The sequence below is a fragment of the Periplaneta americana genome, chromosome 9, assembly GCF_040183065.1.
Source record: "Periplaneta americana isolate PAMFEO1 chromosome 9, P.americana_PAMFEO1_priV1, whole genome shotgun sequence".
Lineage (NCBI taxonomy): Eukaryota > Metazoa > Arthropoda > Insecta > Blattodea > Blattidae > Periplaneta > Periplaneta americana.
Window position 1 is genome coordinate 156433424 of NC_091125.1, and position 14397 is coordinate 156447820.

The window sequence follows — 14397 nt, forward strand, 5'->3', positions numbered from 1 at the left end:
GATACTCTTCCACTACTTTCACTTTACTCTCATAAAACATTTCACTGACACTTTAGAACACATTTCACTGATACTATATAACACATTTCATTGACACTATAAATTTTCACTGAAACTATTCACTGCTACTGTAAACCATAACTTCACTGACTCAACACACTTCACTAACACAACACTTCAAATGAGACAAGCAATTATACCCTTATTAGAAAGCGCAACATAAATTCTGTTCCACTAAAGTAGAATCATACTTATAGGCCTAAACCATATTAACCTAAAATTGCTAGTCTAAGACCCTCTTACAAGTTATTTTAAAACTAATTTATAATTCAAACCGAAGGAATAACTCGAATAGAGAATGTCAGTGTAGTTAAATGTTAAAGTTGAAAGAAACAAGAAGGCTTCGGCATATACCCTTATCCTTCTGGCTTGTCCATTCCAGTCAACACCAGGGACCTACTTCACGAAAGTATAGTTTACAAGTTACAGGCATATAAATGTACAAGTTATTAGAAAGCGCAACATACATTCTGTTCCACTAAAGTAGATTCATACCTATAGGCCTAAACCATATTAACCTAAAATTGCTAGTCTAACACCCTCTTACAAGTTATTGCTAGTCTAAGACCCTCTTACAAGTTATTTTAAAACTAATTTATAATTCAAACCGAAGGAATAACTCGTGAGGCTAAGTAATACGTCACCTTATGTAATGTAACTTAACTTTTGTAACATTTACACTTTATGCACAACTTTTTAAGTTGTTTTAGAATATCCTTAAGGAAGGACAGTCCCCAAAGATCGCTGCAGGTAGGTCATTCCAATCATTTAAAATTCGATTAAAAAATAAAAATTTACCTACATCCGTTCTCTGTTTACTACACTTGATTTTAAAATCATGATCTTTCCTACCATAGTACGTTGGCTTCTATAACCGAACTTGTAATTTAATGTAGAACATATAACATAATTATAACATAACATGTACCAATACGGATCTCAACAGAACGCAATGTAATACAATAACATGGAACCTAGTTCATTACATATCGTGAACAACCTCCACAGTTTACGATGGGAGTGACGTAAATAACTACATTTACAGGCAGACGGACTTATAAATTTTGAAGTTGATCCGTAGTTCGACATGCTGTCGTGAAATGCGTGCGGAAGATAATGGATTGAAGGCAATCTAGTTGATGTGCGTCGTCAAAGTGACTTCGGAAGTTCTTAATTTTTGCTTCCTTTGGAGTCGAGCTGCTTCCTTCTTCCTCCTTTCCCCTCGGGACTCAGTCTTGTTTATTGTAGAGGACATCGAGGCGAGGAGGGAGACGGTATTGATTTCCTGGAGTCGTATTTCTTTTATTTTTAAAGAAGTTGAAACACAAATACACGAGAGCAATATCGCTCCAGTAGCAATGCAATCACGAGGGCATGCAGAATTGAGAGTCTTAATAAAGAGTCAGGAAGCTGCAAGATTCAGGCTGAGGTCACTGCCATCTGGCGTACGTAGTAAGCTTTCAGTTTCCATGCTGGATTTACACATTCGATTCCTTTCGTTTTCCTTCTGCAAGTTCTTCCTTTCCAAATTCTTATTATGATTCTTCTCCATCTGCTTCCGATTCACTTCTTTTCCCAAACTTCTCTCTTTACGCGTTCTGTATTCTTTTACTCTACAGTATCTTTTTTCACCTCTTCTTCTTCATTTTATTATTCTATCAGGTCCCTTTCTCTCTCTATCTTAATTTCTTCTCTCAATTCTTAATCTTGTTCTTCGCTTTCCTATTCATTTTCCTCGTCTGTGTTTCTCTTCTTTGTATAATCATTTTTGTTCTCTTCTTTATACTGTTGTTCTACATTTTAAGCTTATTTTCTTTCTTCTTCTTCTTCTTCTTCTTCTCCTTCTTCTTCTTCTTATCCTTCTAATTATAGTTTTATTCTATTTAATCACTTTCCGCTCCACTATTTCTTTTCAAATTTTCCTTCTCTCCTTAACATAGTTCCTGGCATATCTTCTCCTCGTCGCCAGAATTTTATCTCTGTTTCTTCACATACTAAACTTTTTCTCTGTATTAACACATTTTTCCTTATATAAGGTCAAATGACATAGTAATTATACTAAAATTTAGTTTTCAGGTTACAGTTGTTCCCTTATCGTTACTGATATTGCAATTAGAAATGGGGAAAATATTTCTAAAACAAATTATTAAAAGTTAGAATTCTTTCTAGTGAGCCTCATTATAAACTCTTAACATGTTTTAGCTTTCGTATCAATTTTAAATGCCAGATACAATTACAAATGGTGAAACATTTTATTACCTGCGAATGAACACGTAAAGCGAAGTATTAAGAAGGTAGGTTCCTCTCTATTGAGGCTCATTATAAAGTCTTAAAATATTTTAGCATTCGTAACGATTTCAAGTTCCAAATAGAGTTGCAAGTAGTGAAAACATTTTATTACCCGTAAGTAAACCTGTAAAGCGAAGTATTAAGAAGGTAGGTTCCTCTCTATTGAGCCTCATTATAAAGTCTTAAAATATTTTAGCATTCGTAACGATTTCAAATTCCAAATAGAGTTGCAAGTAGTGAAAATATTTTATTACTCTTAAGTAAACCTGTAAAGCGAAGTATTAAGAAGGTAGGTTCCTCTCTATTGAGCCTCATTATAAAGTCTTAAAATGTTTTAGCATTCGTAACGATTTCAAATTCCAAATAGAGTTGCAAGTAGTGAAAACACTTTATTACTCTTAAGTAAACCTGTAAAGCTAAGTATAACGAATGTAGATTCCTCTCTATTGAGCCTCATTATAAAGTCTTAAAATGTTTTAGCATTCGTAACGATTTCAAATTCCAAATAGAGTTGCAAGTAGTAAAAAAATTTTATTACTCTTAAGTAAACCTGTAAAGCTAAGTATAACGAATGTAGATTCCTCTCTATTGAGCCTCATTATAAAGTCTTAAAATGTTTTAGCATTCGTAACGATTTCAAATTCCAAATAGAGTTGCAAGTAGTGAAAACATTTTATTACTCTTAAGTAAACCTGTAAAGCTAAGTATAACGAATGTAGATTCCTCTCTATTGAGCCTCATTATAAAGTCTTAAAATGTTTTAGCATTCGTAACGATTTCAAATTCCAAATAGAGTTGCAAGTAGTGAAAACATTTTATTACTCTTAAGTAAACCTGTAAAGCTAAGTATAACGAATGTATATTCCTCTCTATTGAGCCTCATTATAAAGTCTTAAAATGTTTTGGCATTCGTAACGATTTCAAATTCCAAATAGAGTTGCAAGTAGTGAAAAAATTTTATTACTCTTAAGTAAACCTGTAAAGCTAAGTATAACGAATGTAGATTCCTGTCTATTGAGCCTCATTATAAAGTCTTAAAATATTTTAGCATTCGTAACGATTTCAAATTCCAAATAGAGTTGCAAGTAGTGAAAACATTTTATTACTCTTAAGTAAACCTGTAAAGCTAAGTATAACGAATGTAGATTCCTCTCTATTGAGCCTCATTATAAAGTCTTAAAATGTTTTAGCATTCGTAACGATTTCAAATTCCAAATAGAGTTGCAAGTAGTGAAAACATTTTATTACTCTTAAGTAAACCTGTAAAGCTAAGTATAACGAATGTAGATTCCTCTCTATTGAGCCTCATTATAAAGTCTTAAAATGTTTTAGCATTCGTAACGATTTCAAATTCCAAATAGAGTTGCAAGTAGTGAAAACATTTTATTACTCTTAAGTAAACCTGTAAAGCTAAGTATAACGAATGTAGATTCCTCTCTATTGAGCCTCATTATAAAGTCTTAAAATGTTTTGGCATTCGTAACGATTTCAAATTCCAAATAGAGTTGCAAGTAGTGAAAAAATTTTATTACTCTTAAGTAAACCTGTAAAGCTAAGTATAACGAATGTAGATTCCTGTCTATTGAGCCTCATTATAAAGTCTTAAAATATTTTAGCATTCGTAACGATTTCAAATTCCAAATAGAGTTGCAAGTAGTGAAAACATTTTATTACTCTTAAGTAAACCTGTAAAGCTAAGTATAACGAATGTAGATTCCTCTCTATTGAGCCTCATTATAAAGTCTTAAAATGTTTTAGCATTCGTAACGATTTCAAATTCCAAATAGAGTTGCAAGTAGTGAAAACATTTTATTACTCTTAAGTAAACCTGTAAAGCTAAGTATAACGAATGTAGATTCCTCTCTATTGAGCCTCATTATAAAGTCTTAAAATGTTTTAGCATTCGTAACGATTTCAAATTCCAAATAGAGTTGCAAGTAGTGAAAACACTTTATTACTCTTAAGTAAACCTGTAAAGCTAAGTATAACGAATGTAGATTCCTCTCTATTGAGGCTCATTATAAAGTCTTAAAATGTTTTAGCATTCGTAACGATTTCAAGTTCCAAATAGAGTTGCAAGTAGTGAAAACATTTTATTACCCGTAAGTGAAACTGTAAAGCGAAGTATTAAGAAGGTAGGTTCATCTTTATTGAGCCTCATATAAGCTCTTAATATGTTTTAGCATTCATAACGATTTCAAATTCCAAATAGAGTTGCAAGTGGTGAAAACATTTTATTACCCGTAAGTGAATCTGTAAAGCGAAATTATACACTCTTAATATGTTTTAGCATTCATAACGATTTCAAATTCCAAATAGAGTTGCAAGTAGTGAAAACATTTTATTACTTCTAAGTGAACCTGTAAAGCGAAGTATTAAGAAGGTAGGTTTCTCCCTTTTGAGCCTCATTATAAACTGTTAATATATTTTAGCATTCATAACGATTTTAAATGCCAAATAGAGTTACGAGTAGTGAAAACATTTTATTAACTCTAACAATAAGCCTCGGAATAAATTTTACTTGAAGCAAGTAAAGCGATAGATTTGAAGTGAATCCCGAAAAGACAAAGTACTTTATATGATTATGTCTCATGACCACAATATTGTACGAAATGGAGTAAATAATAATAATAATAATAATAATAATAATAATAATAATAATAGTAATAATAATAATAATAATAATAATAATAATAATAATAATAATAATAATAATAATAATTTATTGAGCTATTTCACACAAAAAATCAATATAGTCATATAATTTATAATTATCTTATACGCGGAAATGTTTCTTTTTCTCTCCATTTATCTTTTGTTTTTGTATTTCTGCTGGCGTGGCAAAGAAGACCTGATGATCTTAATAACACTGAGTTGAATAAGTAAATAAATTGTATGTGTGAATGGATGGATGGAAGGGTGGATGGATGAGTGAATGGACAGGTGGAATGTGAGAATGGGTGGATGTGTGGAAGGACGGACGAAAGGATTGACAGAGGGACAGAGAGAAGAAGGTACGGACGGAGACACTGACAGCGGACAAACAGACAGACAGATAAGTAAATAAATAATTTCTTACATACTTGTTTTAACCTGATTGAATGGAAGAGAAGTCTTTATGCATATAACTGTCAGGCGCAATAAATCTTTTAGGCCTACTAGAACTACCACAACTACTATTACTAACTTACTACTACTACTACTACTACTACTACTAGCAAACCACGTCTTCTCGAATTTCTTCTCATAGATCTTGTTTTTAAATAGTCTTTAATCCCTTACGTATTGTGTCTAAGAGTAGTCAACCACGTAGCTACTTTTTCAAAGTGGTTATGGACCTGGCTATTAGTCTAAAAGGAAGAATAAGAATAAAAAGAAGGGTCTGGTGCCAGCGCCAACAGCGCTCGTACAGCGGTAGTACAACTCTGCCTTGTAGTATTTTTCGAGACAAAAACAAATGAAAGTGGGTTTGTATTTTAACGACCTATGTCAAGGAAGGGAGAGGATTCCACGTGGAGCGGGCCCATAAACCTCGTTGCTGCTCTCAGATGACAATCACAGCTTATTGATCCCCCCAGCGGAGTTTGAATTTCTTTGGCTTGGGTCCCGCCGATAAAGCGAGTTTGTGAAAGTTTCGTGTTTCACGGCAGTCGCGAGGGAGAGTACGCAGGCCTAACCCAGTGAGAGGCGAGGCGAGGCGAGGCGCTGCAGACTCCATAGGTATTCAAAACTCGGCAGTTGCAAACAAAACGTTACCCGCTGTGCCTCTAGCGGCTGCGTGTCCGGCTGCAAACCTAGCGAGCCCGGGTTCGATTCCTGGTAAAAACGCGGATGTTTGTCTTCCTTCCTTAGGCAGAGAGCCCACTAATATGATAGTGATACGATAAAAACACTGATCCAACACGAACTATGATAGCAACATGACAGCAAAGTGACCTGGTACTCACTGGACTGATTCATTCATACAACATGTCGTCGGAGGATGAGGACGTTCTCAATCTATTTAATTTATCTAATATCAAATTACAGTGACATCCTTTCTGGGTGCATCCTTTTTGGCATGCTAATTTAGAACAACCCGGTGCTTTTAATCTGTTCAAAGAACTAAATATATACCCAGAAAGATTTACAATATTCTACAGAATGAGTAGAGAAACATTTAACCTGTTGGTACAGAAAGTTGGATCTGCAATTTATAAAAAGAACACTAACTTCAGAATTTCAGCCAATGCTGAAGAACGCCTTCTGATAACTATCAATTAAATAGGCCTATATGTTTATACATCAGATAAATAATAATTGTTCGTTTCTCGTCCACATCAAAGTAAACATGTGTTTACAATATGTTTATAGGGTAGAGGGGCCAATTACCGGACAGGTTCTATTTACGGACACTCCTAACATTTTGTCGTTTTGTGCTTATACAGAATCCTTTATACATTCCTTTAGCTAGTCAATGGAGAGCAGTAATATTCTAGAGCTGATTGCGACACATGGGAGTGAGATTGTGTGTGAAATCCGAGCTCCAGATAGCGGAAAGTGAGCAAAGGTTATTAGAATATCTGTGTATTTCGCTCTGTTATAATATTGAGCGGTAAATTATTCTGTGTAAATAAGGTAAAATGGTTTTGCAATAGGTTTATTATGTTTTCAATCCGAAAAATATATGTAGTATCAAAAAGACATGGCAAATCTTTAATAAGCTCAATAAAGGCTATATTGAAATTAGGATCGTCTCTCATCTTAACCCTTGTATTACCAACTCACAACTGACACAACAAAAAGTGGAGCTGCAGCACTGTAAGCGACACAACACAACACAACACAGGTAGTGTCGAGCTGCTGTCTGATCAGATGAGTGGGCTTGCGTTCATTTCATATTATGGGTTATATAAGAACATACACGTTAGCAACAATCATGTCTTGTATATTTTCCTGTTTATAGATATTGTGTTTCAAAAGTGATGGACAAAAATTTAGGGATGAGAAGTAAAAACGAAGAGAAAAAAATGTTCCAGTAAACTTGGTTTAGAAAATTAACCGTTTACGAGATAACGCCATTTTGTGCAGGTTGGGGCCCGCTGAATACTACGTACTAAATTCAGCGGTGACAATTTGATTTAATTTTTATTCATATTCATTTTTTGTATTGAATAACACTGGCTTCTGTCTGATTGTCAATTTATATTAAACGTGTTTTTTTCTCTCTTTTCTCTTTTTTTCTTTTTTTGCTCTTGTGTGCTATTTATTAGTTTGAATTAAGTTACTTACTGTATTTAGTAAACTGTCCTCGTAAATTTTATGTTATATTATTGGCTAAGACCACACCGTACACGAGCCTGGCTTTTACGGTAGTGGCTAGAAACATTTTTGTTTTATAATTTTAATTTGTACTCATTTGCTAGCTAGATAGCTAGTTAAATAAATAAATAAATGAATGAATAATTACACAAGATATTTTACTAAGGTTGCCCTTCTTATGGATTCCAAGAATTCTAAATTTGTATGAGGTACTGATACGACAGTCTAGTACCTATATACAGTCACGAAGCTCAATACATAGGAAATATGCGTCCATTAATAGTTGAACTTGGTAGTTGCTAGCCACTAGGATCGCTACTATCGCTATTATCACATCTTCACAGACCCCTTTCCTAGCCGACGACACAATGTATTATACTTTCGTTGTCGCGTTCTTTTGGAAAAATTAACACCTTCCTTCCATTATTGAAATATTGAATACATCAGGTTTATTTATTATTTTCATGAAGTATATAATAATATGTTTTATAAACTCACCTTGCTGAATCTTTCGGAAGAAGGATAACTCTGGCCTCTTTTTCTTACAATTTACAGCACTACAAACGTCTCCTCCGTGTCCCATATTATTATTCCAATTATTGTATTTTAATCATTAACATTTATTACAACCGATAACAAACATATCACAGTTCACACAACTCTTCCTGTTCTTCACAACAGTACAAATACGATAGAGTCTATTGTTCCTAGTACTCCTAGTCGCTAGTCGCTTGGAGCGCTGTATCCCGAGAAATGCAAAAAATCACCTCAAGCTTCGCGACTGTACGTAGACTGTGCTGATACCTTTATTTTTGTCTAACCTTCATTTGTTTTATTCCTATCGTATTTTGTTTTCGTTATTGGATGAAAATATAATATTAATGTAGCAGAAATTTGTTGGTTAAATTATACAATTAGATAATGGATTATGAATTATTTTTCTTTGGATAGAAATAAATAAATACGTATACTTTCTGAATTTCATAGAAATATTGTAAATGATTTCAGCTCCTGCAATAATACTATACTTAGGCTACCATAAGAGTGGAAAAAAGTTTTTGATGTAACTGTAGGCCCTACATACTGAGTAAAATTTTCAACTCTCCAGCTAAAAAAAAAAAAAAATGTGGATTTTAGAAATTTCAGTAGCGCATTACTTTAAAAAAGATAACGACGACATGAATCATATTATAGTCGATGTGTTATCTACAGGGACATCATTTTATTTTTACTTCAATTTTTATTGTACCTGAGTTTTTGAATGTACTTCACTCCCAGCCCTTCTACTAATGAAGTTCCAACTGTCCTCTACACAGAACCAAGGCCGCATATAGTAAACAGCACTGAGTTAGTGAGTATAGTACGTTCCAGAAATATGTTCGCGTTTTCTAGTGACGAAAGAGCTTTCAATATTGAATCATATTTTCGCACAGGCACTGTCCGTTTGCCTACGTCGGATCCCGATTTCCCCCACCTGCTTCTGCTCGCCCCTCTGCAAAATCTGGGCTGTCTTAGCTCTTTTCTGAAAACATTAATTTCTCTTAGGAATTGGACGTTTACGTAATATACAGATGTTTAATTTAACTTAAATAAAAGGGCCTCGTTAAGTAATTAACTGTCACGTGATTTCCCCCCTTTCTACGATCCTGCGGCATAACCACTTGGACGGACAGTAGATAGCATGTCTGAGTAATTTTATCTGTGCGGGTCGGGCAGAAGTGAAGATTGAATTTACGGTACGTAAGGTACTCTTTTATAGAGTAGGTACAGAATTATTTCAACATGAGTTACTAGTACGAAGGACGAAACTGGCAATTGGAATTAGATGCAATAGCTATAGTGCGATAATATGCACAAAAGGACTGAAGCCTGTATCTAAATGAACGGCTACCATTTTCAAATATGTGTTTAAATATCCATATTATGATTATTTTTCAATTTAACTTCATTCTCTAAATCGTACGCTAATGTGCTGTAGACAGTATAATATACGCTGCATAATGAATACGTTCGCATGGATAACTCAGTTCGTGAGTAAAAACACTTATTGTTAATACAGTACTGCATTTTGATTAAACAAAAACCTAATGAAAATTATCGAACTCAAAATCGCGATATTTCCTAGTTTACTTAAATGGCTGAAGTACTTTTTTTCCCTGCTATACCTAGTAAAGTGATTTGTTTGTGTTTTACCCCAGTATCATCGAACTCCAGTCGTGGAAGGGGGTAGCGAACGGTGTTTCCGGTTCTCTAAAGGTATAGCCAGGTTAATATTAAAAATTTTAGTAAAAATAAAATGATGTCCCTGTGTAAGTACCGTTATCTTAGTTTTCTTAAATAAAATTGATATTAAAAGAGAGTATATTGAAGTTTACAGCAAGCAAAGGGGAAAAATGGTAGTTATGATAGTGAATAAGAAGCAAAGGATGCAGGTTGGAAGTGTCAGAGCGGGACGCGTAATGGAGAAGGGAGGGAAATCTCTGGACGCCTTCCACAGAGGCGAGGAAGAAGGAGAGGAGAGGAGAGATCGATTCCTTGGGCACACATGCAGGTTGTGTGTACATGTGCACAAATTGAAAGCTTTTCAAAATCGGATCGGCAGAAGAATACGACGGATTCATGTATCGACATTGAAGACAGACAGACAGACAGACAGACAGATAGGGTCTTGCCCAGCTGCCGTGCACTGTAGCAAGAGCATTGAAAGCCTTTTTATGAGGACACTCAGGGATGCGGGGGAGGATCACATCGGAAAGGCAGAGTGGAATAAAAAAAAGAGAGGAAGAAAGAAATACAAAGAGTGGGAGTGTGGATGTCCGAAGCTCTCTACCTCTCGCAGTCTCTCTCTCTTTCTATAGCTCTATCTTGACCATCATGTTTTGCCTATACTCCCGCTTCTTCCTTGTAGGGGAAGACGGGGTAAGTTCACACTGAGGTCATACACTAAGAAAAGTATCGTCGAAGAATTTTGTAGAAAAAACTTAAATCACATTATCTATATATATATATATATATATATATATATATATATATATATATATATATATATAATTTGGACTGCTAATGGAAATTACGGGAAAACGGTTGAACGGATTTTAATAATTGACCCCTCATTTTGAAGCTTGGAACCCGAAGTTTTTCAGAAAAATAGTAACTTTCAGTGAAGCGTTAGTTTTCCTACATAATTTTTCTATTTTCCAAAATCCATCTTTCTTTAGTTTTGAGAACTAATTGGATTTCAATATAAAACAAAACACACACTACAATAAACAACAGGATATTACACGAAGGCCATGACCTGCAGGATTGCTGACATATTTAGAGCTCAAATTCAATTGGTTATTAAAAACTTCAAGACTTACTAAAAAAATAATTTACAAGTCTGATTGTGCTGTGTGTAATTTTCTGAGTACAGCTGTGTATTGGATATTAAAATATACAAAATTTGAGGTGGTTTGATGACATTATTACCATTAGAAATGAAATATTATTATAGTTAATGCAATGATGTGACTACTTTTCATTAATATGATATTCTTAAATTAGCTCTTCATTTCTACAATTTACTGAGTGACGGCTATATACATAGTGTGTATATATATTTTTCGTTGTTGGTAACTCTATAGCATATATGAGATGCGAATACATAGTATATAACTACAAAACTTACGTAAGATAATAATATTATTAAAAATCAAATATTTTTATAGTTATTAATCAAGTGAGATTGTGTCTTTTTCATATATTTAATGGCGGTGTGGTGTAGATATTTATATGCGTCATTGTCTTCAGTATTGGCTCGAGAGAGCGCAAAAATTACAGTTCCTAAGGAAAGGCCAAAAGGTATTACTTACTGATAAAATAAGAAGCCTACAAAATTTTGTAGTCTCCAGATCATTTCAGCAAGATCTCTTAGCAGAATAAAATGATTTTACCCTCTAAATTTCAAGCTCTACATGCAGCAGCTATACCAAGATGTTATGTTATTGTTCGAAAGCATAGCAAATCTCACATTTTTTTTTAAGTTTCACCTACAATCCACAATGACCTGAAATAGCTTCAAGAGAAAGTATTTGCCATAAAAAAAACATTCAGAGGGAGTATGTTTCATTATTACGAAAACAAATAACTTTCAGAATGTCTGGTATTCTTCATTGAAAATAAATCTTAAAAATTTTTATTTGAACGTCTAACGAACTTAGTTTGCAGCATTTGCTGCACAAGCCACTAGTTACTTAGATTCTACACACGTGGACTCGAATTTAAGTAGTAAAATCCCTACACACATTTCTTTATTACGTTTTTCTTCATCATCATCCATTCTAGTATTAGACTCCATTGGTCTGTTACAGCCTCATTCCATCGTTGCTCCACACTTCTTTGGCAAGAAGGCACATACGTCAGCATCATCTTTAGTATTCTCCTGTTCATTCGGGGAAAGTGTTCTTTCCAATGTTTCCTATACTGATGTAGGCCTATTTTGCTCTTACATTCCATGTGTCAAAAACATTTTTTTATTATTTTATTATCTTTTTCAGTGCCAATGTCTTACCATTTAAATCGGTCCTGATATTTACTCTAGGAGACTAAGGTTCGTAACTCACTAAAGCGCCCAATATGTAATGCGTTTGTCGAGCTATGAAAATGCTTTCCTTTAGCACGGAGTAACGCTCGAAGTAAGACATAGGCCTAGTTGACATTGATCGGTTACCGATCTTTAAAAAACTCAGCTACTTCACCACCTGTATTTCCCGCTTTCACAGGTAACCTAACCTAATTGCAGCCTATAAAATTTTTATTACAACTTACAAATGGCTTTTAAGGAACCCGGAGGTTCATTGCCACCCTCACATAAGCTCTCCATCGGTCCCTGTCCTGTGCAAGATTAATCCAGTATCTATCATCATATTCAACCTCCCTCAAATTCATATAAAATGTATATTACGTGAATGAAATTGAACAATTAATATAAAGTTAGATGTAACTTTATTCCTATCAGCGCATATCAAACCAAAATACCTTTATAGTATTGTGTACAAGGTCTTTGATCAATCTGTCTTCCGTATTGCGTAATAAAATTCGTGTTTTAATTATCAATACAGAGATGACTGCACTGTGTAGCAACGTATTTCTCGCTGTAGTGTGAAGACATAAGCATTGCTAGCTGTCTCCACATATATTGCGTAGTTCGTAGTTCTCGGTGTAGTGTGTTACAGGCCTAAAGCAATTAAATATGTCCTGCCATCGGTAGCTAGAAGAAGTAGGAAGTACATTTGTGGGGTAGACTCAGTAAATATTAAGTCTGTTATGATTATGATGATGATAATGATGATGATGATGATTATTATTATTATTATTATTATTATTATTATTATTATTATTTTTCACAGGCCTGTAAAGTTCAGATTCAGCCACAGGTACCATTTGAATGTTTCTTCTTCAATGTAACTTAATTTGTTATTGAATGTGCCACTATTCTTCATTCTATACAGCCTGACAGGCGACGTAAACATTGTCGGCAGACGAAGGGAGAAGGATAATTGCTATTCAACCAATGGCAGAAGTCACATTCTACGCTTATCTTCAAACTGGGCGTTCTGAAGCGTTCTACCTCCGGCCAACTTAAACACAAACATGGAATGAGACTTCTGCCATTGACTGAATAGCAATTATCCTTCTTCCTTCATCAGCCGGCACTGTTTGCGTTGCCTGTCAGACATTATAGAACGAAGCAGACCTATAGTGCAGAGCACGATCCAAAGTAGGTAGGTTTTGATTTACATACCATTCTGCTAACATGACTCACTTTGTAATTCGAAAATTGTCTAAATTCATATATATATATATTATTTTAATATATCGAAGTACATATGATATTTCCATGCAGATATTCTGCGTCATCATACGATGAAAGAGTAATGGAACGGAGAAAAATTCTCTCCGGCGCCGGGATTTGAACCTTGGTTTTCAGCTCTACGTGCTGACGCTTTATCCACTAAGCCACACCGGATACCGTTCCATTACTCTTCCATCGTATGATGACGCAGAATATCTGCATGGAAATATCATATGTACTTCGGTACATTAAAATAATATATACAGTATGATATGCGTAAATCACTTCGTGATTTAAGACGGCGCTTATTCCGTCGGATCCCGGCCAACTAGTCACTCATAACGAGTGCACCTCAGCACATGTGTGGACTTCGGTCCTATGTTCATAGACATCTATGACGTAGTGCAGAGGGCGGCCACTAGAGGGAACCCAAGAGTTGGAACTTAATCAGAGACATTTCTGTCCGATGCAGGGGTGGTATCCGGTGTGGCTTAGTGGATAAAGCATCAGCACATAGAGCTGAAAACCCGGGTTCAAATCCCGGCGCCGGAGAGAATTTTTCTCCGTTCCATTACTCTTTCATCGTGTCTAAATTCAACTTTTACTTGCTGAAAATATTTGATAATAATAATAATAATAATAATAATAATAATAATAATAATAATAACGATAATAATAATAAAAATCATCATCATCATCATCATCATAATAACTCATTATTTTATAAACATTAGTAATAGTGAAGTTACGCTGCAAGCAGGAAGGTCGCTGGTTCGCTAACCAATGAGGAGAGCCTATTAATTTTCTCCATTGATCTAAACCTTCCGACCTTACTATGTTCCTGGGTTTACTCAGGCCTTAACCTTAACAAGGAGAAAAAGGGAATACAAAGAGACCTAGAGAGAGTAGGA

At 34.6% G+C, this 14397-nt stretch overlaps 1 protein-coding gene and 1 non-coding gene across 2 annotated transcripts in view; both read left to right on the forward strand.

Moving 5' to 3' along the window:
- LOC138705620 (uncharacterized) overlaps positions 1 to 14397 on the forward strand; it is a 437982-nt gene that overhangs the window by 67415 nt on the left and 356170 nt on the right. The window lies entirely within an intron of this gene.
- TRNAY-AUA (transfer RNA tyrosine (anticodon AUA)) lies at positions 13967 to 14038 on the forward strand. Its single transcript has one exon. It is a non-coding gene; the product is annotated as a tRNA-Tyr (tRNA).